The sequence below is a fragment of the Camelus bactrianus genome, chromosome 35 (genome assembly GCF_048773025.1).
Source record: "Camelus bactrianus isolate YW-2024 breed Bactrian camel chromosome 35, ASM4877302v1, whole genome shotgun sequence".
Classification (NCBI taxonomy): domain Eukaryota; kingdom Metazoa; phylum Chordata; class Mammalia; order Artiodactyla; family Camelidae; genus Camelus; species Camelus bactrianus.
The window spans coordinates 17,651,592-17,679,181 of record NC_133573.1 but is presented as its reverse complement, the minus strand read 5'-3'; the positions used below and the strand labels follow the sequence as shown (position 1 = coordinate 17,679,181).

The window sequence follows — 27,590 nt, the reverse complement described above, 5'->3', positions numbered from 1 at the left end:
CTACCACTCTGTGTTTTATAAGTTTATTACTTCACTCAGTATTTGGCTCAATTACTTCACTAACTCCTTGCTTCTCGCTCCAGAGTTTTCATTCAACAAATATTAATTAAGCATTGACCATGAGCCAGGCACTCTGCTAGATACTGTGGATACAAAGGCCAATGAGAAAGGGAAGAGAGCCATATCGACAAGAAATTGCATCAAGGCGGTATGGATGCTGTGACAAATATCTGTGCAGGTTTGATGGGACACAAAGGAACAAGGGGCCATTTGCAGGGGGGATGATCACAAGTCATGTGAAAGCACTGTATGCACCACCCTGCACCTGCCACTGTGGGTTTGGAGGAAGCCCTGAGAGAATGGGAAGTGGTTTGGCCCTGCTAAGGGATTCATGCCATTCAGAAGTACAGACCCACACTCTTCTGCTGCAGCAGCTGGCCTGAACCGATTCTGCTGAACGTAAGGTCATTATAACAGAAAAATATGCCTGCTCCCCAAATCCTGAATATTTTTTTTTTGTCCCAAAGATGTGAATATTGGAAAAGCATAAAGCACAGCTAGGGCACAGTGTTGGGGGGGTTGGCGCTGACATTTTTTGCAGATATCTTACCAATGGAGCCCCACTCTCCAGCAGTACCAACAATTCTCAAATAATTCCACTGTACAGGTATGACACCAAGGACTGACAAGACCATTAGGATTAAATTCTCAAGGAGTGTGAAAAAGACTGGCTAAAGTGTCAGGAAGAAATGAAATGAAGATAAAAATAGGCATGGACAGGAGATAATGTTCCTTTTTGTATACGTAGTACTTGTCCTTAATTTTCTAATTCACTAAATCTATGCTGAAGATACAGATAATGATTTGATTTCAGAATTTACTCTACTAGAAAATTGTTTGAATTCATCCAAAAATCGATATAAAAAACCTTCTTTTATTTTCACAAAACAAGTTCAAATTCTGTAAATTTGTATTTTAAGTTTTAGCGCATATACTTTAGACATAGTTGCTATGCACAAGGGTCCAATGGTAATTATGAGTTCTGCAAAGTAAGCTGTACTGTTTACTAAGGAGTTGAAGCTTAAGGAAGAAGGGAAAACATATGGGGGAAAAAAAAGCAGAGAAAACTTGATAAAAGATTAAGGGATTAGGGAAGCATATGTGTTCCTTCTCACAGCAGAGAGAAATGATAGCTTAGAAACTAGAGAGATAGGCAGTTAAATTAAAGTCTAGAATATATAAAATCTCAAATATTTCCGCTAGAGATGACTTCTGAGATTATTCTAATTATGGCGGATTCCTGGGGGCTGCAAAGTCCTGTGACTTATTGCAGAGTTTTCCATTTCACAGCAAGCAATGACCAAGAGAATGAATAAGCAAAGGTGAACAACTATGGCAAAGAAGTCTGCATAATTTTTTGTTTTTTTTGAAAGAAAGAATTGCTCTTGAACTGTTAGGGAACTACTGATAGAGCTTCAAACTTCTATTTCACAGATGAAAAATCTGAAGACTTGATACTGTAAGTGAAAGATTGAGTTGGTTAGAAATAAATGAAGGAGTAATAATTTTTTTTAAGCATCCCTGGATGAGGTATAAGTTTAAAATGTAATAGAAAATGAAATTCCAGTACACTAAATAAAATGTATTATTAGAAACAGTTCGGCAGATAGTGAAGTTGAACTCTCAAGTTTGCAGTATCGTGATGAAGAACACAAGCTCTGAATCCAGTCTCCCTGGGTTTAGTCCTGGCTCTGTTCTTTATTAGTTCTGTGAATTTCACAGTGCCTTGCTATGCCTCAGTCTTCCCACGTGTAAAATGAACACAACAATAATAATTGCAGATGGGACTATTTTGAAGTTTACAGTGAGTATTCAGTGAGTATACAGTGACTATTCTGGCTAATATTATTGTGAGAGTTGATTTATGAATGCTTTGTTCTAAAAGCTACCATTCCATGCATTGCTGTATACCTGAAACCAACATTGTAAATCAACTACACTTCAATTAAAAGTGAACTTGAAAAATAAATATAAAGTTAAAATATAAATTTAAAAAAATTTAAATAAGTTACTTTTCCAATGCAGTATAATTACATTTCATCAACTCAATGAATTCTTTACTGATGGTTCCAGCCACTCCTGAATTCCTATAATCACTTTTTGACTGTATGCTTCTTTACCTTATATTATAGTTATCTGTGGGTGTCTCTCTGAATCAAATGTAAAATCAGAGGAGGCAGGCTTCTCCATATAACCTGTGCGCTTTGCATTTAAATGTGAAGTATTTGCTTAATGATCTCTTAGCTAATTCAATAACTAAAGTGTTACCTTCACAATAAACTATTTGAAAAGTCTAACTAGGGTTCACTAGTCTTTGTGATTCTAATTTACACATTCACTATTATTTACTCTGTGTGAGGCAGTAAGGGATTTAGAAGCCATAAAAATAAATCAGATACAGATTAGGTCCTCAAGTTTAGAACAGTGGATGTTACATGTAAATGATGAAAATATTGGTATGGTCATACCACATTTTTACACAGCACTATCTCTAGATGCTAACTTATGCATTAACTTACTTACTTAATCTTTACAATACCTTTTAAAATAGGGACTTTTATTTTACAGAAGAGAAATGAGGCACAGAGAATTTAAGTGATCTGCTCAGGGACAGACAGCTAGGAAGTGTCTGAGCTAGAATCCAAATCCAGCAGTCTGGTTCCAGCATTTGTACTCATATGAATTCCCCTGGCTTGTCTCTCCAAAGAGTTCTACCACAAAAGGGAGGGGACAAATGCCAGGATACCACAGACTCCATCAGACTGAGGGTTCAGAGAAAAGGGCAATTAATCTCAGTGGAAACAAATGAAGCTATCCTGGGAGGGCGGGCATCTGCGAGGACATGAAGGAGGAGTGGGTTTAAGTAGGTAAGCAGAGGAAAGGGGAGGGAGCCCAAGACAGAGGCATGGCTGTGGGAGGACTTCAGTGTGTGGCGTATGTGGCTACAGCAGGAAGACATCAGGGCAGGGCTGAATATCAAGCTTTAAAGCAGAGATGGGGCCAGTTCACTGTCAGCTTTGCATAACAGGGTGAGGAGCTGAGATTTTATTCTGTAAGCAGACATGCCATTAAACTTCTCAGAGTTGAGATCGAAAGTGTGTTCCTGAAAGCTACTCTGGTTGCAGCATGCCAGAGGACTGGTTCCCATGGAAGGGGAAGATACTGCAAGTGAGAGGACCATTTGGAAAAAAGAAGAGCAACCCCAATCCATCATCTTTCCCATCAACCTTTCCCCTCTTCTTATATCTTACTCCAGCATCCCCCATTCCTCCAGTTCCCAAACGGTAGCCCGGAGGATGCTTCTGATGCCTCATTCTCCTGCCTAGTGCCTCTCAGTGGCTCCTAGTGCTCTCATGAAAATGTCTAAATAATTCAAGGTGGTTGACAGCAGCTTACCTTTATTATATCATTACTTTCCATCCACTCTAGCCCTCCAATCCTGGTGTATGCTGTCCCCTCTGCCTGGACGTTCCTGATACAACCCCACAGTCTCATGTGGTCCTGGCTTACTCCCGTTTACCCGCAGGCCTCAGCCTGAATATCTCTTCCTCCAGGAAGAGGAAGCCTTCCCCGTGGCTTAGGACACTGTCCCTGCTTTACTGCAGCACAGGACCCATGACACTATGCTGGCGTGTGGGCTCTGTGACAGTCATGTTTATCGTATTCACTCCTTTAACTCTGGCACTAGTAGAGTCCTGACACATGGAAAATGCTCCTAAATATTTGTTGAATGAAAGAAACAAATAAAGCTGTAGGAAAAAAGGTAAAGACAGATGTACCCAATATAGTGAGAATGGGAGTTCAGTCACTCATGGGAACGGAGGAAAAGAAGACACTGAATCAAGAAAATGGGGAAACTGGTTTTTTTTTAAGGCAAAAGAGAATAAAATGTCAAAGATAATATAGAGATTTAAAACCTGGGTGATTGGGAGGATGATTGTGTTTGAAAAGAAACAAATAAGAGAAAAAGATGCATTAAGTCTGGGGGAATTATGTTACCTCTGCTTAAAAACCTCCACAGCCCCACCTCATCCTTCACATCTCACGTCAGGGTTGGCATCCCCAGTGCTCCCCAGCTCCCCCAGGCTAAGTCAGGCTTCCATCTCGGTTGCACATTATTTACATGTACTGAATTCTGAGCTTTCCTTCATCTCACTCATCAACTCTATTTTGATATAATTATTTCTGTAATTCATCTATTGAATGTGTCTTACCAGCAGGTAAGATGTGAGGGCAGGGACTGTAACTACCTTATCCACGACTGCATGCCCATTCCCTAGTATTGCACTTTGCCATAGGAGGCAACCAATAAATGGATGAGGAAGGAATGAGATTTTAAAAAAGGAAGGGACGATCACTACGCTGTACACCAGAAACTAACACTGTAAATCAACTATATTTCCATTAAAAAGAAAAGAAAAAAGGAAGGGAGGGAGAGAAGGAGAGAGGAAGTGAGGAAGGAGAGACAATAATAAGCTCATTTTTGGATGCACTGAGTGTAAGTTTTCTATGCGGTGTCCTGTCCAGATCTAGCTTTGTTGTAGTTAAAATCTGTAATAAGAAGCAAACAAAAAGAAGGCTAGGACATCTCAATGTTTTTCAAATCCCAATATTTAACCTTTTCTTGATAAATACAGTGTATGTAAATATACATTTAACAAATTATTGTAAAATAAATACCCCTTCCCAAATCCCAAGTTAATAATGCATTTCATAAGAAACCTTGGTTGGAGAAGAAATGAAGAAAAACTAGGCCACTGAGCTGAAGATTTTTGAATGACGATGACAATACTGAGCTGTCATTTTTATGTACCAGTAATGACAGCTGGTACATGCCCACACGCACTGATCACTATGCTAGACACGTTACTTACATCTACGGTCCAAGATATACTTTATTATCCCCATTTTAATGGTAGAGACTTACCGTTAATGGGGTTCACTAGTTTGCCTATAGTTGCCAAAATAGTAAAGTCATAAATTATTCCTTTACTGAAAGGTACATTTTCAAAGTACATATTTAAGGGGAAAAATTTCCCCATTTTCATTCCAATATGAGAGGCTAATGATAGACATGAAGACATTTTATTTAATGTGTGAGAAGCAGCGTGTGAACCACTCTGGCCAGTGAGTAACTAAGGACAGAAGAACATACCCAACTGCTGGCCGAGTGCGCACAGGGTATAAACTGGTCGCAGGTTTAGGAGGGTGGGGAGAGAGGAAAAAAAAGAGATGCATTCAGAGCCAGCGGGAGAAAATGTGTCACACCAAAGCCACCAATTTCCTTTTACCTTTAACATCGCCTCTTGGGAACTCACTATGCTTTGCCTACAGGTTGGTTTCCCCCAAGCTTGTTGAGAAGAAGCCTTTGTGAAAGTCTACAGAGGATGCACCCTCCATTTTTAAGGACTTGGCTCTTCACCATGGGAAGTTTTTTCAGATGCTACGAAATTCAGTCAGCTGACCAGTAGTGAGACACTCTAGGCATTATGATTTTTTAAATTATTGTGGTTTTGGAAATAGCCTTCTGAGCATTCCCCTCATTACAAACACACAGGCACAAATTATCCACCCATTTCATCAAATGTGACTTTTTAAGCTAGTTTTGAAGTCAGCTTGATTGCCTATACTTTTTGGATACTGAACATAGTGAATGAGGAAGAAAAAGGAACTACAGAGAAAAGAATACTAGGCTTTTCAAATACATATGAAATAGAAGAACACTTTAGCTTTCTTTTATAAATAAAGACACAATACCAGAGGGAGAAAATTAACCTCTGCTACGTCAGCAGATACAAGGTCCAGTGCTTCCGGAAGAGGAAAGCTTAGAAGGTAATGTGGTCAGAAGTCAGTCCAGTCCGGCGCTTGTCCCAAAGCTCTGACGGTGAAAGCTGTGAAGCTCCCGGTTTAGGCCTGATGTTTTCAGGAACTGAGCAACAGGTTCCTAGCAGTGTCGCACACAGAGGTTCCACTTTCCTGACTGACCCATCAAGCGTTATTTGCTTCAGTTCAGTGAAACTGGCTGTGAATTAAACCACTTTCACAGGTGAAGGTGGCGTTACCATGCTTTGGGGTTTCTGTCAGTAGGTATGTGTGAACAGTTTTATTTATAAGAGAAGATGACTGGGTCATGGGATCACCATGACAGATGCCAGTGGTGAGACTTTTGTCAACGAAGTTGCCTTTTAATAAGGATTTGAAGGATTTCTGGGCCTTTAAGAATTGCCTCCTGCTTTGTACAAGGAAAAGTCTTGCTAGTCAAATATTTTCCAGGGCCACTCATCCCCCTCCAGGTCACTGTGCTCCCAACAATCCTGACCGAACAAGTGAAGGATGCAGCTGATACCCTGATGGAGGACAGACCACAAGGGTAATACTTGGAACTAGTCGATGTTAAAACCTGGCACTTAAACTATCCAGGTTTGCTGTCCTTTGAAGTAGGAGGCTGGAAACCAATCATTTAGGCAGGACTATGTATATTCAAGCACTTTTATACATGATTTGCTTTAAAAATAAGTAGCTACAAAGTCCTTGAGTGTGTTCTAAATTATTCTTCCTGTATTTGGCAAGATATATGGTTCCATATACAGGAAATATTTAGGGTGAAAATACATGTCCTGTAAGTGTTTAACTAATTATCTAAAGTTGGAGTCAAACTGCAAAAAATAAAAAAATACTTAATACAAATTACTACACACATGAAGGGATGGTGGTGATTATGTCCTCATACCACCATGGGCTAAAACTTATTACTTTGCACTTGGCTTCTTTTGTTCTAAAGCAACAAAACAGGGGTAAATTAAATAGATAAATTAAATTAAAAGTATAAAGTATACACCTAACTTTAAAATTGTATAATATATACAATAACATTTTTGAGTTATCATGACAGCTGATGAGATATGACACAGCCCCTCTAAAATTCCCAATGTAATGCTCCTGAAAAAATAAAAAGAAATTAAAGGGTCACAGATCTAAAAGCTAAAGGCAGAGATGACAAGATTCACAGTATCTGAAGTGATTCTACCCACTGCTTGGTAGATGGTGCAGAACTAACAAGCACTTCTTAAATAAAACCCCTCGCACCTTATTCCCTGAACCAGAGTAAGATATGAAAGCCCAAAGATAACAGAGAAAAAGATCTGCATTCACCCTCCTTGCCAGGGTCTAACTCTGAGACCCATAGGCTCTCGCCAAACAAAACAAACAGATTTAAACATTTTTGGTTGCGTCCTGTGAAGGAGCCTTTCTCCATCAGTCAGTCCCGGGGCCTCCTAGTCCTTTACCATCCTCCCCTATCAGCTCCTCTCTTCTCCATCCATTCACAGACTACAGCTCCCAGGATGCAGCATTCAGAAACGTGATGCTCAGCTCCATATGGAAAAGCACAGCGAGGTGGAGACAAGCGCACAGAGAGGACAATGCTGGAAAGTACAGGGAGCCTCCCTGGTCTGTCTTCCCATTGCTCCACAAGAAGAGGCGCTTAGTGGAAATATTCCATCCTAACAAACATAGTAAGTGTAGGAACAAATGACTATTTTTTAAACTTTTATGACCTCGGTTTATGTGTTCAAAAGAAATAATGTTTTGTTGAAGAATAAATTATGGTGCGTGACTTACGATAGAAGACTATACCATCCTTTATGATCACACTCTCAAAAATATCAGCAAATATGGGAAAGCTCTCAGGATTTATATTAAGTGAAAAAAACAAGAAGCACAAAAAAGATATAAACAGTATACAAAGTGATATTGGTCATGCTTAAAATGTATTTGTATATATGAATACATATGTACACATATACACACACATAAATGAAAGTAGACTTATCACTTATTATTCTTAATTTAATCCTTAATTTATTCCAGAAAACAGGCCATAAATGGGCTACACATAAAAACCAATGGGAAAAATGTATTGCTCTGTATGTTTCTATGAAGAAATCCAACTAGAAGTTATACTTTCTATAGTTAACAAAAAGAGCAAAACAAAAACAAAGAAACACAGAATCTGAAGCTACAGTTCTGCCTCCTATTTTCTCTCTTGATGCTCTTATGAGCAAACTGCATGCTCCTCTGAGAGAACACTCATTAGTGAGCAGTGGTGAGATTATGACAAGATCCTTACAGTTAACTTTTGTTTTTAGTTTTATTTTGCTACAATGAAAAAATTTTTATTTCTAAAATGTGCATAAATTCTTGTTAGATTCAGTTCAAAACCTTACTATAACCGTATATTAAGCAAGGGGTGATTCTGAATAAATATAAATGTATAGATGTGTGTGTATGTATACACACACACGCGTGTATACGTATACACATGTGTGTATATATATCTATGTACACACACACATATATATCTCACAAAGTTAACGGTCTTGACAGTGATTCTCTGATGTTAGTATTAGGTATGCATGTACTCCTTAGCATTTAAAATTTTTTCTAAAATTAGAAAAAAGGCTAATTTAAACAAGAAACTACTCTAATATCTGTTACAGGAGCTCAGCAAATAGTAAGATAGCATAACTGAATCTTTTTGTTTAATCCATGCAGATAGTGGGAACATAAAATTAAACTTTCTAAATGTGACTACCTAAAATGTGACAAGAAAGATGCCATTTATCTATGAGCTAATAAGTTGGCAGAGAGGTAAAAAATATATCTCTTAAGAAATAGACAAGTTTAGAAACAAATGAGCTCTGAATACGATCAATGATTTAATAATTCAGTTTTTTTATATAATGGACAAAAATAGTACAAGAGTTGGTAAATAGAACAATAATGACTGGCCATTAGAAACGGGGAGACTTTATTTCAGAATAAAAATATTTGTAACATGTATCTTAGAAATTTTTGCTGTGATTTCTGGCAGAATGATAACCTGCTTCAAGATTTAGTAAGACAAAAAAATTTAAAAAGACATTGAAAAATTTCATTTGCAAAAATAATGCAAATATTTGAGTTGCCTACAAGTCAGGTGCAGGGAGACTGCAGCCTGGTGCAATGGATGAAATGAGAGATTTGGAATTAGCTGCCCTAAATGCCAATCTGGGCTCCACCACTAGACATATGTCCTGGGACAAATCCCTTAAGTTCTGGGGGCCTCCCTTTCCTCAACAGTTTAATGAAAATAATGCAAAATCCTATAGTATTTATGGAAGTACTTTATAAACCATAGATAAATGGAGAAATGCCAGTTTTATTTTTAACATACGTTAATTACTTTTGATATTTGCCACATTTGAATGAACAATCTGTTTAGTCCTCTTGTACAATTACCTTCAAATGAAAAGAAGCTTCTGAATACTGTGCAGTCAGAATGGACTATGTAGGGAAATGGAAAGAAATAGACAAGGCAAACTGAGTGTCCTTAATGCGGTAACAGAGCTATTAGTATGATGGTAAAGGCAGGGGGAGCCAGGTGTATTAATGCTCTACTGCTACATCACAAATTGCTACAAACTTAATGGCTTAAAACAATACACATCTATTATCTCATGGTATCTATGGGTTAGCAATCTAGCCTTTGCCAGTCTTTGGGTCTCTCCTGAGACAGCAACGAAAGTATTATTCAGAGTTGGGGGTTCTCATCTGAAGGCTCAACTGGGAAAGGATACACTTCCAAGCTCATGTGATTGTTGAGAGGCTTTGGTTCCTTGAAGGTCCAGGAAATGAGGTCCTTAATCCCTGCTGGCTGTTGGCTGAAGGCCATGTTCAGTTCCTTGCGTTGGAGATCTCTCCAACATAGCAACTTTCTTCATCAAAGCCAGCAAGAGAGTCTGCTAGCAAGATGGCATTCATAATCTTTTGTAACCTCATTGTGGAAGTGACAATCTCTCAATATTGATGTGTTTTATTAATTAGAAATGGATTGGTCAAAGGGAGGGGAGTACACAGGCTGTGAATACCAGGAGGCAGGGATCACTGGGGCCATCTTAGAAGCTACCTACCACAAAAGGAGACCCTACTTTGAAATAATTAGAAATGCTATTATCTACCTGTGTTCAAAGCAAATGATGTAAGAAGAATATAGAACAAAAAGCCATTAAATACTTAGGGCATGCATTTAAAGAAAGAATAATGTAAAAAATAACTTTAAGGAAGATTTTTTCCCTATTATGGTTTATTACAGGATAGTGAATATAGTTCCCAGTGCTCTACAGTAGAAGCTTGTTGTTTTATCTATTTTATCTATAGTAGTTTGTATCTGCTAATCCAAGACTCCTAATTTATCCCTCCCCCATCTCCTTTTCCCTTTGGTGACCGTAAGTTCATTTTCTATGTCTGTGAGTTTGTTTTAGAGTCACACAATAAGTGATAGCATATGATATATATTTTTTCTCTTTCTGGCTTACTTCACTTAGTATGATAATCTCTAGGTCCATCCATGTTGCTGCAAATGGCATTATTTATTCCTTTTTATGGCTGAGTAGTATTCCATTGTGTATATACCACATCTTCTTTATCCAGTCAGCTATAGATGGACATTTGGGTTATTTCCATGTCTTGGCTATTGTAAATAGTGCTGCTGTGGAGATTGGGGTGCATGTACCTTTTTGAATTAGAGTTTCCTCTGGATATATGCCTGGGAGTGGGATTGCTGGATAATACGGTATCTCTATTTTTAGTTTTTTAAGGAACCTCCATAGTGTTTTCCATAGTGGCCGCACTGATTTACATTCCCACCAACAGTGTAGGAGGATTCCCTTTTTTAAATAAGATATTTTTTAAAGATGAAAAGAAATCTACCAAGGATGTTTTCTCCAGTGGAGTCTAATTCATTATCAAGTTCATAATTCTGAGATTGTTGCACATGGCTCATGACTAGGAGCTGTTGAGAAATGACGTTTTTGGTTGTAATATTTTTAAACAAAGAGAAAACCATGATCATGGTGTGTTGGGAGAAATAATTTGGATCTTTTCAAGCATTTATATCTATGTTTAAATTGTAGCTAAGAAAGAGTGGAGACTTTTAAGTTAAACCTGGCAGACTGAACGTGTTTATGTCTGCTGCTTCTGGAAACTCTAGTTAAATAACCATAAAACACTTAAGGCCAAAGAGAGTATGAGTAGAAATGACAACAAATGATAGACATCAGCAGAATTCTGGTAGATGGAAAGCAGATGGCAGTGTGGGACCCAATGGAGAAGCCAAAGAAAGAGGAACTCTGCACCCGAAGAGAAGGAGGGCCCTCAGAGGTCTGTCCATCATCTTTTTTGGAGGGATTTGTATAATAATAATAATAATAATAATAATAATAATAATAATAATAATAATAATAATAATAATAATAATAATAATAATAATAATTAATAATAATGACATCTAATGAGGTGTGGCTACATTCCAATTACTTTTAAAGGGACTTAACATGGAACAACTTATTGTTCCTTACAACAATCCTTTGAGAGGCATTATTATCTCCATTTTACCTACAGGAAACCTGAGGCACAGAAAAGTTAAGGAATTTTTACAAGGTCACACAGCCAATGAGTGGTAGAGCTGGGGTTTAAACTCAGCTTGAGTCTAACTGGAGCTGGAAATGGTTATTGCTATGCCTTACTGTCCGCCCTTACACAGGAAGGGTAGTCTTAAGGTAAAGGCAGTGGCTGGTCTCTGAAGGGGGCTGGATGTTGTCCACTGCCTGGTGCCCTAGAACTCTGGCTTATTCAGGGTATTAAACAAGGAGGGGCTAAACTGAATAATGCTATTTATAGGGTAAAAATAATCTTCAAGTAAAAAGAAATGAAAGCTATAACTAAAGATAAAAGAATGCACTTAACAAATGGGGAAATGAATGCTAAAAAACAAAACTGGAATTGTTCCTGAAGAGAAACTGTGAAATCCGCTCAGAGATAGAACAACTCAGTCAGAGAGAAGATAGAGCCGTAATCATGGGAGGCCAGGAACCAATTCCATGGTCTTCAACTCCGACCAACATCAGCATTGCCTGTGGTGGTGTTATGAAAGCCCAGATTTCCCTTGTGAAAGCTTGGATTCAGTAGTTACGGGGCACAGCCTGAATAACCTGCTTTTTGAAAATGGTCTACAGATGGCTTTAACTTAGCACAGGTTAAGAGCTCCTGAGACTAGTGTATAGCCCAGAAGCCAGCCACACATGGAGCTGGGCTAGCCACAGCTCAGACCAAGACCAGCGAAGAGTGAGGAAAGTGCCCAAGACCTAGTAAAATGCAGTAGGAATTCTATTTCTAGAAAAACGCTCTACATATACACGCATACAAAATATGCAAAGATGCATGTCCAGGGATATTCACTCAAGCATCGTGTGTAACAGAGAAACAATGGAAACATTCTCCACCCGGATGGACAGCTCAGATCTGTAATTCATGTTACATCCATACAGAATGCAAAACCATAAACTTTAGAATAATAAATCGATCTGATTATTTTGCTGTAAAAAAAATTCTTTAAGAGAAATTATAAATGAAAAGAAAGTTGCATAACAGTATGAAAATATGATTGTTTGTATATATATGAAAAAGGAATGTCTTGCTGCACACTCAATGGGCTATTAAGACTATTTACCTCTGGGGTAGGTGGCTTGGGGATTGAGGAGGTAGGGAGAGAGGGGGGGATTTTTACTTTTGTTTGTTTGTTTCAAGGGGAGGTAACTGGGTGGGTGGGTTTATTTATTTATTTATTTATTTATTTATTTATTTATTTATTTATTTATTTATTTATTTATTAAATTGAGGTTCTGGGGATCGAATCCAGGACCTGGTGCATGCTAAGCACGCAATCCACCACTGAGCTACACCCTCCCCTCCCCGAATTTTAACTTTTTAACGTATCTTTTGGTGCTAATTAACTTTTTTTATAATGAGAATATATTAAGTTTTGTAGTAAGGGAATTAAAAAATGCATGAAAAGATTTCTAACTAATTCACCGTAATCACTATAAATGCCTGGCTGTTGTGGGGTCTGGAGGGGTTGTTTCTAAGTACTGGGGATCTGAGAGCCAAATGGAGAAGGCACCATACATGGTATCTATGAACTGACATTACATGGAAGTGGCAAGACGTAGAAAAATGACCTCAGAGAAACTGGAGGATCTTAGGAACCCCAGACAGAACTCGATAAAGAAAGAAAGATGCAACACAGTTCACAGAAAAAGAGTTGAGGTACAGCATTTTGAGAAGAAATGAGAAAAATGATGAAGAGACACAATACACAATAAGATAATTATTTTTAAAGCCAAGAAGAGAATACACAAAGTGCTTGATCACTGTTCCATTTCCTGGTCCTTAGGCAGCACTCGGCCCTTGGCCATGGTCCATCTGTTTACCTTAGCTTTGTGGGTCATCCTTTCTTCCACAAAGCTAAGAGAGAAGAGCGTCCCAATTTGCCGAAGACATTGTGCAGAACATATAAAACAACAGGTTCTATAAACCACAACTTAAAGTCTAAAAAAGTAATTATTCAAGCCACAGCCATGAGCCAGGCTCAGAATTGGACTTTCAATCACATCCCCCGTGGTGGAGAAGTCACCATGGCGGGTACCAACTCTCAATGCCCTGGGCAGAAGCAAGCATGTCTTTCTTGAGAAGCAGAGGAATACAGTGGAAAGATGTTACTATCTGGAGACATAGGGACTGCACTGCCACTTACTAACTGCATGATCTTGAGCAGATCATTCTGACCACCTCCTTCTTCATCTGGAAAGCTGAGTGAATAACCCCCTTCCTCTCTCCCTCTTAAGTGAAAGCACTGTATCACCTGGAGTGGTACGATGATTTCTCCTGTATTTATTCCTTAAGGATGGATGCAAAACTCTTTTTATTTCTGTTTAAATTGAGCAGTAGGTGATTTTACCTGATCCTTATAAATTCTCTCTCAATCACAAATGAACATAAACATCAAGTTCCTATGATGAGGGAACTGCTCAGCCAGCCCAATTCAGTCTGAGTCATTCACTGCCTCGCTCCTTTTGGAGAGGACACATTCTTATTATTCAGTTCCAAATAAAGGGCTGAAAATAAAAATCTAAGTTTAACTGTAGGTTTCCATAAAAGCTCTTCAAGAATTAGTAAGTGGTGACAAATGGATTTTTCTCAATATATTTTTAGTCCTCCACCTATTCAGTTTCTTGTTCTGCAGAGCTGTTTAACACATAATCATGTAATCATTACCAATAACAAAAATCTATCTGTACATGGAATTGTTCCTGTTTATTACACACACAATTATGTTTTCCTGAGCAGAGATACTTTGAAGGTTTAGTGACTTGCCTGTGATGACAGAGTTTAAACATGTCAAAGGTGGGATTACTCTAAATTGTCAACATTTTCAAAGAATGTTCCCTCTTCTTTTTAATAAAAAAAATGGTTCAGTATCCAAAAATTGCGTTTCCTTATTGGTAAATGTCAAGTTACTAATTGCACCACAACCTAAGTATTTCAAAGTCAGTGTTCTTTAGATAATTACTCTTCTATATTTAGACACAGGCCTTTCCTTTTGAAATTCTTGCAATATACTGTCCCACCCCCCTTGTCTCTAAGGGAACTGAACTCTCAGGCAATTCCCATGCACAGAACCTTCCATCAATTCCTGCCATTCATTACCCTCTGCACTTCCATGTACCCTAACTCCACAATTCCTCCACCTCTTCTACTCCACTGTCTTCCTTGGCCTAGAGGAGATCTACATGGCCATGTCCTGGATCACGTGGAAAGCTAGTATCACCCAGAGAAGTTGTCTTCTGAACCATATGCCACAGGTTCAAGACTACAGAAATAAAGGTGTTTTGATGAACACTACTTGCTTGTTACCTTGAGAACATCTTTATATTGGTGAATAGAAGTTGTACTCCATATTTTTCTAGAGGTTTTCTATCTAAAACACAAATCTGATAATATCTCACCCATATCTAGAAATCACTTTTGGCTTCCTTCTTTTCTTTAAATAAAATTTACATTGCTTACAATGGCCTACAAATTCCCCTTCCTTTATGTCCCCACCATCCTTTGTTAGTCCTCTCTTCCAATACCATCTCCATCTATCCATATTGTAGCCACGTGGATTTCACAGGCTTTCATAACTCCATGCCTGTATTTGTGCCATTAATCCTAAAATATTCTTTACCCCCACTTTTTTTTGCCCAGCAACCTCCCTAATCGTTATTCCAGAAAGCAAATATTTTCTTCTTCCTGTAGCCTTTCCTGTATTCCACAGGTAGTAGCCCTTTCTCTGTGCTCACAGTGCCTTTTGTTCCTCTGTTATGGAACATATTATGTTGCATTATGATACCATTTTAATACTATATCTCTCTCCTCGACTGGGCAGTATGTTCAATTTATGCTAACTGAATGAACGAATGAAAGTGTTTTTCATTTAGGAATCATCAGCTCCAAATTCAGCTGCCTTCTTAGGTTTAACAAACTTAATGCACTGTGATAAACTCAGAAACATGATAACATGTCCAAGTCACAAAGAAAAGGGGCAGCTCTTGGAATAACCTTTGGTAAGAGTCACTGAGTAAGATGTCCCACAATGTTCTCATAAGGCAAGTGCAACTAGGATGTGTCGTGAATAGTTTAATTTTAGAGGCACTAACCAAAAGATAAATTATTTAAAAATATTTTTCTTACTGGTTGTCACAGTGCCTAAAATATCTACCATCAGAATGACTTTTTATATCTTCAAAAAAATCCCTAATGAAATTTACCTGAAAGGATTAGAGTGACAACAGCTAAATGAAAGTCACTTAGGATAATATATATAAGTTCTTGAAAGCACAGGTGCAGGATAGGGAAGTTTTGGTGGAAACAGAAGGAAAGAAACCATTCAGGATGTGGTCTGCTGCTCAGACTGGGAGAGCCCAGTGAGGCTGGCTCCAGGATGCCAGGGAGAGCTGGTACCTAGGTTGGAAAGGGTTTGGTACTGACGCAAGAAGAGGTGCTGAAAGGAGAGGTAGAGAGAGACCAAGAAGGGAAGGAGCAGATCCTGAGCCTGTTTTCTGTTGCTCCTTGGAAAGACGTTGCCTCTCCAGGCATGTGGTCACATCAAAATTCCTAATTTATGCAAGACCTTAAAAAGAACTTTAGCATGCATTTATTTTCTCTGCATATGTGTTTATTTATCTGGATAACTGAGGAGTAGTGTTTATTTGGTAGACTTTTAACCTTTCCTCTTGCTGTTGACTCACTAGCAGCAGGCTGGCTGTGGGGAGTGGGAAGCACACTTAGCGGCAGCCGCTTCCAAGGGCTGTCAGATAGGCCGCCTACCTTTCCACTGAGTCTAGACAGGTTCTAAGCTCTGTGGATTCTAATTTGCAACATTTCATGACCATAGGCCAGTTTGGGCTGTTCTTGAACATGACAGAAATGGAATCATTGAGTGTATATTCTTTTTTGAGACTGAATGACTATTACATTCTTGGCGCAGTAACCAGCTTCACACTGGCATTACAGTGCCTTTATAAAGCCTCTGACTTAATTTGTGAAATAAATAAATAAATAAAGGAAAGGCCCTTTTTCTTGTGTGTGTTAGGATCGAGGAGGCGAAAGACACTGATCCTGTGTGAGTGGGATGAAACTAGAATTCTTTTGTGGTGTCACACTGAAGCAGTTAGGTAAGAAGGGCCAGTGGGGGATTTTGTTTGTTTTAACTCAAACTGATGGGAAAGTAAGACCGAAAAAAAAAAAAAAAAAGGTATGCAAACTACTGTTGCTCTCTTGCCAGTTATTAGAAAGACAGGAACAAGGCAAAAAAACAAAACAAACAACAACAACAACAAAAAAAACCCCAAAAAACAAACAAACAAAACAAAAACAAAAAACAGGCAGAACAGGGCAGGCCTGGGAGGTAGGACCGAGGTCTCTTACGAAAACGAAAAGGGAAGCCCTGAAAAGGAAGAGATCAGGCCCCGCCTCCATTGGTCAGGAATGAAGGGTGTTTTGACAGTTGTTGCAGGGTCTTCTCTGTTACAGCAGTCACCAGGCCAACCGATAATGAAATTCCTGTGTTCCCTTTAATCCCATTTCAACCCTCCCAGTACAGCTACTGTGGTGTCAAAGTGTTTCACCACAGTTTTTTGGTTATCGTTTTTGTATCAGTAACCCTCCCTTTCCGCTTTTACTTCCTACTTGTGTGAGCTAGCATAGTAACAAATTATAAGCGAAGGCAATGCCTGTGTAGCCATGGTAACCTCCAGTGCAGCCAGCACCCTCCCCTCCCTGTAACCGAAGGCTTCCCAAAGGTGCCTTTCGATGAGCAAAAGTTTTTAACTTTCATGAATTCCAAATTATCCACTTTTTCTTTCATGTTCAGTGATTTGTGTGTCCTCTCAGAGAAATCATTGCCTACCTCTTCCTCTCCCAACTCCCGCAACAGATTTCTCCAGTTGTTTAAATGCGATTTGTTGAAAAGACTTAGTTTCGATTCTGGGAGCGCGGGCCCGCCATTCGCACGCCTCACGCCTTCGTGGTCGCCAGAGTCTCCGCAGCACCAGAGAGGAAGAGGAGACGGGAGCCGGACTCTTCCGGCCAAGATGTCTATTGGTGTGCCGATTAAAGTCCTGCATGAGGCGGAGGGTCACATCGTGACTTGTAAGACAAACACCCGCTGAGGTGTATCAAGGGAAGCTCATCGAAGCCGAGGACAACATGAACTGCCAGACGTCCAACATCACAGTCACCTACAGAGACGACCGCGTAGCACAGCTGGAGCAGGTGTACATCCGCGGCAGCAAGATCCGCTTTCTGATTTTGCCTGACATGCTGAAAAATGCACCCATTGTTAAAGAGCATGAAAAACAAAAACCAAGGCTCAGAGGCCGGTGGGGGAAAGCTGCTATTCTGAAGGCCCAAGTGGCCGCAAGAGGGCGAGGACGTGGAATGGGACGTGAAAACATCTTCCAGAAGCGAAGATAAACTTATCTGTTGGACAGAATTTTGCCCTTATTTTTAATTTAAGGTTATCTGGGTTTGGGGGGTGCGCGCCTGTGTATATGTCCTAGGTTATGTTTTGACATCATTTTCTTTACATCAGGGGAAATGTTAAACTAAATAAATATGGTGATGGTTTTTTTTTTTTTTTTTCTTTTTGAGAACAAAAGGACTGTGTTCATTTTGGAGTTTTTGATTGTGTTTGCTTTGGCAGCAGGTTAAACTCTGATACCCAGGGTGATGTCCTGGGAACATGCCAGTACTTTGAAGTAGCACAGGTTTTGATAAGAGCATTTGCTGCTGCTCCAGGCCCATTGCTGGTTAAGCCCTCGGAACAACTCCGAGGATGCACAGATTGTCTCGTTCGTCTTCAGACACGGGCCCTCACACAGCGCTTTGTTCAGGTAACCGTAGAGGAAATGCCATCAGCTCAACTTGCACAACCCAACATGGATGATCCTGACACAAAAAATCCAGTGCTTTGCCCTTGTAGCCTGGAAACCCTCTTGGCTCAGCATTTGGCAAAAGTAATCTGATATTAAAAGGTGATTCAGAGAAAAAAAAAAAAAAGACTTATTTTCAATCTTGAATTACCTTGAAGCCTTTGTTAAAAAAAAAATCAATTGAACTTCTATGTGTGGATCTGTTTCTGGCTACTGTATTTTGTCTAATTGATCTATTTATCTACCCTTACTTAGCCCAATTCACACTGTATTGTGTCCTGTAGGATGCTTTAGGGTTAACTCTTGAAATTTGATAGTATTAGCCCTCCAGCTTTGTTCTTTCTACATAGTGACTTGGCTTGTGTAGATCCTTTGCTTATCCATATAAATTATAGAATCAACTTGTTAATCTCTACAAGAAAAGCCTGTTAGAGTTTTGATTACAACTGCAATGGTTCTACAGACCACGTGGAAGAAAACTGGCAACTATTTAATTCATGAACATCGTACATTCCTCCATTGGTTGGGTTTTCTTTATTTTCTTTTAGTAATATTTTGTAGTTTTCAGTGTAGATGTCACACATTTTTTGACATGTTTATAAGTGATTAGTGCTTTTAGATGTTACAGTAAATATAATTTAAAATTTTCATTTTTCAATTGCTTCCTGTCTATAAAAATAATTGATTTTTGTATATTGACTTTGTATTCTACAACCTTGCCAAGTTCATTACATCTGTTACGGTTTTGTACATTTCTTCATATTGTCTGTTGCAAATGAGTATGTTGCCTATGAATAAAAACCATATTACTACTTCCTTTCTATTTTGTCTCTTTTTCTTTCTTTCTCTGGCCATGTAACAATGGGCCAGGACTTCCAGTATGATGTTGAGTGGTATTAGCTTGAACAGATATCCATACTTTGTTCTGATCTTAAGGAAAACTGTGTATTTCACTATTAAGTATGGTTTTAGATAGATGCCCTTTATCATACTGAGAAAGAACTCCTCTATTTTCTTCTGAGAACTTTTATTGTATGTAGGTGCTGAATTTTGTCAGATGCTTTTTCTGTCATTGGGATGATCATATGAATTTCTTCCTTTATCCTGTTAATGTGATGAATTATATTATTTGATATTTTAAAAACATATTAACCTAACCTTGAGTTTCTGAGATAAACACCACATGGCCACAATGTATTATCACTTTTATTTATTTATAGATCTAATTTGCTATTATTTTGTTAGGGAATTCTGAATATACCTTCACGAAGGCAGCTGTTTATGTACTCTATTACCTTGGATTTTATCGGGTTCGGGTATCAGGGTATGCTAGCTTCATAATGTGAGTTACATGCACAACTGTGATGTATTACAGTCTCAAGGAATTTATAGGCAAGAGCTCTGGCCTTCCGGCCAGCCACGCTCTGACTCATACATGCATCCTTAGCACAGGTACCTCCATCCTGAGGTCTCCTAACTGGAAGACCTTGAAGTCATTTTTCTCCACTCTGACTCAGTACTGAGTACTTTTCCATTCCTAGCTCTTCCCCTGGCCTCTGGGTCCACAAAACTGCCAGGGCCTTTTGTCTGGGGCTCCTTCTGCAGTGAGACAATTCCCCACACCTGTGCTGACCCATCTGCCCCTTTCCTGATGCCATTTCCATGGGAGACAATGGAACAGTGGGGGCACCAGCACTTGGTCTGGGTCAGCCTCTTGCTGATGCTATTGCCGTGAGTGCTGAAAGGCTCGACTGCTACTTTTATTTTGCCTTGTGGCCTTGATCAGCTATTTTGACACTTGGCAGCTCAGCTCCCTTCAGCTCAGCTTAGATCTTGACAGGACTCTTTCAATACAACTTTATCTTTTTATTTTCTGAACAGTCTTTTAAAAATACAGAAATTAACTGAGAGAAATTGAATTAATAGAACCTTGATATCTGCACACCACACAAATTAATAATAAACATGTATAGTTTTGTGATTCTTTGCTTTTGGCTTTTAGATAACCAAGTAGAAGCTTCTTAATTCCCCTCCATAGTTCCACCGTCTCCTACCTTCTCCAGAGGCAAGCACTAAAATGAATTTGATGTATATGCATTCAGGACATGTTTTTCTACTTCTGTTCCATTTATATGTATCCATAAATAATACATAACCTTATTTTGTGAGTTTTAAAATTTGTATATAAGTGGTTAATTGTATATTAGCCTTTTGAAATTTATAGTGAATTGAATTAAACTGTTCCAGTTTCCATTAAGGCCAAGTTAAATCCAGATCTCTTTTCTAATCTTTCATTTTTCCCCAACTCCTATATCTCATTACTAAAGCCAAGGAGAATTAGATGAAAATTGGCATTATCCTCAACAGGGTTATGGGAATAAGGAAGCTGTATCTCTGTTGGGAGATCTCTCTTTATAAAAAAGTAAGCATATAATTTCCTTGAAAACAGGATCCAAATAAATTTTCAGAGCTCTTTGAAAACAGGGGATCTGTTACTGTCTCAACCCTGCCATGCTCTGGTCTCTCTCTTGAGGAGTAAAGGGATTAACAGAAACTAGTTGAAAATGCAGAACTCAGTAGGAATGCCCTAGATGGCCACAGAGTTGAGGTCTGCTGTTGTTGGTCTTGACTCTGAAGGTGGTAAGGAGTTAGAGGCATCTCCCAGATGAGGGACTGTATAAGGTGGTGTTCTCCATGTGAAAGCTGGCCCAGGGTTAGAAAGTAAGAAACCAGGCAAGGCTGAGACCGGGGTCTCTTCTTGGGGCACAGAACTAAAGCAGTATATTTCCTGGATCTAATGAAGATAAAAGAAAGTCAAGTTGGGGGCTCAGTATATTTAGGAAAAGGCAGAGAGACTTGGTTGACCACTCTGTCACACTTGTTCATTTACTCAGCCCTTCATTCACTCATTTATTCAACAAATATTTGAGTTTATGTGATAGGTACTGTGCCAAGAAAAGAACAATATACTAGTAAATAAAAATATGCAGTCCCTGAACTCGTGGATTTGAAACCAAATGAAGAAGAGATCCATAAATAAGTCAATAAAATAGTACTAATGATAAATTATTTTAAATGTTACTGATGAGGCAGACAGCATGCAAAGGTAGGAGACAACAGTGAGGGAGGGTCCTCTGGGTAAAGGAGGCCAGAAGGCAGGACAGAGAACTGAACTTCAGCCACATGACAAGCAGTGGACAGTAATTCCAGGCAGAGATCATGGCCCGTCTATTTGTGCAGAGTTTCACGTGTCATGAGGAAGTTGACAGTAATAGAATTACCCAGATAGTGCTCTCCTGACACTAACAGAGTAGGGGTTTTGCTTTAGGAAGTGAGTTAAACTCCTCTGCCTGTGGCGAATGCCTGGGACTGACTCTTATTTGGAGTTTTCTCTGCTCAACAGTATAGAATCTGTTACAAAGAGCCACAAGTCTGTAGATACTCAGATACCTATAATAAAGGTTGGGATTTTTGCTTAATGTTAAAATAAGATTGAATTAAACTCTGATATTATATGGTCTAGATTTTTTCCACAACTATGAAGTTACACTCATGATTTCAGACCATGTGTTTTAAAATTACTGGCCCTGAAATATTTTATCAAAGAAGAAAAGCTTTGCCTTTTTGATAACACTATCCACAGCTGAAAATTTTTTTTTAAAGATGCCTTGGGAATTTTTTTCTAGAATTTTTTGGTAATTCTATGGGAAAGGTACCAGTCAACATACTACCTGTTTATAATTTTGGCCATATCGATGGAAGGAACGTGATAAATGTCACAGCCCTTTACATGTGAAAGGCACAAGGAGGTAAAAGTATCTTAAAAAAATGTAAATATAACTCAAGGCCTTTCCTTGCTTGAGATGAACTCATAATCCACTTCCTTGGCAGCAGAGGTGGCCCCATCTGTAGACCATGTGCTTGGAAGTTAGCACCTCTCAGCCACCTGGTTTGCATGTTGTACTTTTTGCAGGCTAGTCCCTCAACACTAGAAGCCTGTCAACTATGGCATCATTGCTCAGTGGGGACAGGAAAAACAAGCCAGCTTATTTTGAGCATTTGGAGAACTACCAGACTGCAAAGTGGTCCCACCTTAACCCTCGATCACAACAGGGCAGCTTTATAAATGTGGTTCTTAATTAGAGCATCACTCAGAGATGTGGCTGGATCCCACACTTACCTTGGTTCACCTTATGTGGGATAATCTACATAAAGTGTCTCACACACGGTAGGTGCTTGGTACATGGTAGAATTATCCTCCCTTCCAAGGGTCCTGGGGGGGGTAGTTCATTGTGGAAGCACGTTGGCTACACCTACTTTAACCTGCTCTGAAGTAAGCTTTGAAAATCATGACTGTTCTGAGGTTATATAAGCTTATCTCTGTCTTAGGGGAAGCTTAAAATAGTCTTAGACTCAGGCATTCCTTCTTTGGGACTATTCCTAGGCTCGACTGTCTCGCTGCAAGAAGCAGTCATCAGAAATGGAAATCTTCCAGGGCAAAGGGTGTGTGATACAGCGGCTCCTGTGGTATTCAGGGGAGCCATCAGGTTGGCTTTGGAGGCTGAAGCTTTACAGAACTCAGGGACAAGTCTCCGGTACTTGGTGCAGGGAAAGAAGAGTTCGCAGCTGCTGGGACACCCGGTATATGGAGCACAGTGTCAGGAGATGACGTGGAAGGGAACACAGGGCCTGGTCTTGGGCTTCAGATCCTGGCTCTGCTGGCATCTGCCCTGTGAGTTGGAGAGCTTCTTTCACAGTGGGTCCTGCTCTCACCACACTGGGAGGGGAGCTATGATTTCCTTAGTCTGTGTCACAGGACATCAGGGGGATGGATGAGGTGGTGTCGGGCACCCTCACCCACCTGATCTTCTGCAAGTTGATGTTTGCTCTCCTCCGGCTGAGTGTGGAACATCTCTCTGTGTGCACCCTAACCAGAGCCGCACCCCCAAGACTAACGTACGTGGGCTAGAATCCCATCCACAGCTGATATTGGATTATTTTCCTCCAGGCTCTGTATATCCATTCAACAACATTTCTTACCTGCCTAACTGTCTGCCAGGCAGAGTTAGTGCCGAATGCAGAATGCACGGCTGGGAAAACCCTGGCAAAGAAAACAGGATGCTGCCCTGTCTTGCAAACTGTGGTTAATTTAGTAAGGAAGAGAGATAATATCTACATAAACACATAGATAAAGAAATAATTTCAAATTGTCATCAAGGAAAACAAAACTAGGTTCAGTGATAGAAAATCATGGAAGGAGAGGTTTTGGTAAGATGATCAGGAAAGGTCCCTGGGAAGAGTGACATCTGAGCAGAGACTTGGAGGATGAGCAAGATGGATGCCGTGCTCCGTCACGGGGTTGCCTGGTGCGGCACCGCTGTGAAGAGCCCCCGACTTCCTGGTGCTAATCTCCCCTCTCTTCCTTATCAATTCTTTCCCCAGAGCAGCCCTGACTTTTTCATTCTGTGCTGTGAGTGGGGCACGTCTCCAGCCCAGTTTGCCCCACGCAGGTCCGCACCATCGCTCTTCCTCAGGCCCTTTCTGGCTTCCACTTCCTACCAGAAATGATTTCTGTAAAACATCCATTTATTTATGCGCACGACAGACTGAAACCATTGCGTGCTGGGTAACTTCAAGTCTTAAAGCACGTTTTCCTTCACTGTGAATGTGGCCTGATGCCAGACACAGACGGAGATCCCCAAGCAAACTGTTTTCAGGGGAATAAAATGTCCAAATGATTCCCAAATTAATTTGATCTCACACAGCAACCTCATTTTTTCTTCCATTCTTCCACCTTGCAGCAGTTTAATTTATATGCCAATAAGCTGCCATGTGCATTAACTTTGCAGTTGTAAGCCCTGTTCATTTATCAGTCACTTCACACTGTGTATGCCTCTCCAAGATTTAAATGCACACATCTGCTTCAGTGTAAGACCAACCAGTTCTGTGTGTCAACAAAGGAAACATCCAGAAAAAAATCCGCCAGCTTTTATGCTTTAATACCAAACAAATAAATAAAAACTCGATCGTTTAGTTAAGATTGATCATCTCAAATAAACCACTATGTAAAGGTTATATGTGTTACATTCTACAGTAACTTAATAAGGGTCCTGTCTGATTCTTTTTCAGGATTTAAAAGTGATAGGCATCCAGCCCATGCTTTCATTTCTTCCTTTTTTTTTTTTCCTGCCAAAAGGCATGGAATGATCCCCAGGTATTTTGAAAAAGTCAAAGTAGACTGTCAAATGAAAAGCAAATATCATTCTAAAAGCCAATGAAGGTCTCACACCAGCGCTTCTTTCTATATTTATCTGCAGTACATAGAGAATGTAATTTTATAAAATATAGGTTTTCAAAGAAATCTCAAGCTCTCAGCAAACCAAATTCAATTAAAGTAATGATTACCACAGACCACTAGCTCCACTGCCACCAAGGTGAAGGGCAAGAATCCAGCCACAGGTCTCTCTCATATCTTCCTTTGAGACAATGGCATTAGTACTCCTGAGGTGAACATGGAGGTGGAAAGAAAAGCCACAAATGTCTGATCTGAGAAAAAAAATGGATTCATTCCACTTTATTAAAAAAAATCCATTCATTGTACGTTCAATTCAAATCAAGTGAATCCAACCATCCTTTGCTGGATTCAAATGCTTCCCACTGAATTTAGGATACAATCCTAACTCCTTGACTTAGCCTGTCTACCTCCCGAGCTCCTCCCCATCCTCACTGCGCTCCAGCCACTCCCATCTTCTTTTTGATCCTCAAACATGTCAAAGCCTATGCCTTCCTCAAGGTTTTTTCACTCACTTTTTTTTTTTTTTTTTTTTTTTTTTGCCTAGAATGCTGTGGCTGTAGGTGTTCACTGAAACGGCTCCTTCTCTTCATCTAAGTCTCATCTCACATGCCTCTTCCTAGAGAGGTCTCTGAAATCCTTATCTGTTTATTAGCCAACATTATTTTCTGTCTCTTCTACTAGACTATAAGATCCTTGAGAGAAGGGATCTTGTCTCTCATGAACTTCTCTATCCTCAAAAAGCAAATAGATAGCTAGTTCAGACACAGGAAATACACAAAGGGAAGAAACAAACAACACATGATCTTCAGAGAATGGGCAGGAACAGCCCAGGCTCTTCTATGGCTGGGGGTCAACATTATCACCATGGTGTAAAGACATCCCAGGGTGATAAGGAACAGCACCAGCTCTTCTAAAGTTGGGGGTGGGTAGGATGGGGTGAGAAGCATTCCTAAGGAGACTTGCAAAATGGATTGGAGCCTCTGGGTTTGGAACTGAAGGTCCCACTGTATTTCAGGGAAGGTAAATTGTCCTTTCAGTGAATCATAAAGACCCTCTTCCAGGATTTGAAATTTGCAAGTTATCATTTGTAAAATAAAATTCTTTCAAAATTTTACTAACCTCAAAAAGCTTTTGGGAAAAAATGAAGAAAAAGACATGAAACATATTCAGTTTTATCAGCTTGCTGCTGAGTCAATTTTCAGGCTAAAATGAAAATACTTTCATAGAATTCAGATGCTTCGGCACTTCCCACTTACCCGAATTCCTGAGAACTCAACTCTGTGTTCCTCCAAGTCTGAAATATCTTAGTCCCCCTGAGGGCTACCTTAGGCTCTGAGAAGAAAACCACCCCCAGCTCCCAGGGCCATCACCAGGCCCCACAGGCTTCCAGGGGTCCCTAAAGCTCTCAAGCAAATGAGTCACTGCTCTCCAGTCTCAGTGCCAGGATGTAATGCCTTTTGACACAAATCTGACAGTTCTGCAATCTGGTGCTTGTGACATTCCAACATCTTATAAGCAGAGGCTGTTCTAAAGCAAGGCAAACCGATTTACCTCCCACGCAGTCCCAAATTCAAAAACGGTTTGCTGCCCAGGTGACAGATCGTGGGAGGGTTGTTAGTCACATGTAATATCTACTTCTTCTGCTGCCCCACAACCTAAACTCTAGACACAGAGAGCCCAGGTTTACAAATATTAGTCAGTTAGGCTTAAAGCTAGTGCCAGTATTATGTAAACATCTATGGTTTTACTTTCAACACGTTGACAGTAGTGATGCTCAATGTTCAGTGCATGTTAGAATCACCCGGAGAGCTTTTCAACTGCTGTTGCCCAGGCCTTACCTTATGCCAAATACATTAAGTACCTCTTTGGGTGGGATTCAGATGTGAGTAATCTTCAAAGCTCCTAGTTGTTTCCAACGTGTGTGTGACCAAGTTTAAGAATCACTGAACTACAGAAAGCTCTGGATATAGAACCCAATATGCCTTCTTGGCTTCCTTCAAAATTCTCTATGTAACGAATGCCTATATTTATATATGACACACACAGAGGCAAACTGAATGAATCCATGGCTGAAAGAAGCTGGGATGGTGATTACACTAGCGGGCAGGGAAGGCTGTAACAGAAGGAAACTAAGGGATGTTTTGCGGGAGCTGATCACATTTTGTTGTTTTCAGTTTGTGAAGATTAATCAAGCTGCACCTTTATGATATGTGTACTTTTCTGCATATATAATATGCTAAACAAAAGTAAAAAAACCCCAAAACTTCTCTTGACTGGGACATTGTGCTGTCTACCAGAAACTGACACATTGTAACAGGCCATACATGCATTAAAAACAAACAAACAAAAAACTACTTCTCTCTCTCCTTATACTTTCTTTCCTCTTTCAAATGGGTATTTTGAAATGTTATTTCCAAAATGTTAAGCTGGTCCAAGATTAAATAAAGCTATACTTCAACACTGAAACCAGCAAAGTTAAATTTAACAAGATTGAGTGATACTGCTAATATTAAAATAGATACTTCATGACATATTTAAGATGAAATTAAAAGATCTCTTTAAGCATTGGCATTCAACAGAATAGTAGAAGAGTACTCTCTTTCTTTCTGTTTTTTTAACAGTGCTCATAAAAAAATTAAATCTATGTTTGTCTTCTTCCTTTGGAATCTAAACTCCATGATGGCAGGGACCATGTATCCCTTCTTTACCATGTAATTTACCTTGCTTACCACACAGCATAGAGTATTTGCTTAATAAATGTTTTTGGAGGGATGAAAGAATGAAAAAATAAATTAACAAGTTCCTAGAACAGAAGCTCTCTCCTTATGGGCCCAATCTTTCTTTTTTTTTAATTGAAGTATAATCAGTTACAGTGTATCAATTTC

The 27,590-nt window shown here is 39.5% G+C and overlaps 1 protein-coding gene and 1 pseudogene across 1 annotated transcript in view; one reads left to right on the top strand and one right to left on the bottom strand.

The window, feature by feature from the left end:
• GPR158 (G protein-coupled receptor 158) overlaps positions 1-27,590 on the bottom strand; it is a 304,191-nt gene that overhangs the window by 54,783 nt on the left and 221,818 nt on the right. The gene's annotated exons all lie outside the window — the stretch shown is intronic.
• On the top strand, positions 17,389-19,205 carry LOC123619846 (small nuclear ribonucleoprotein Sm D3-like; annotated as a pseudogene).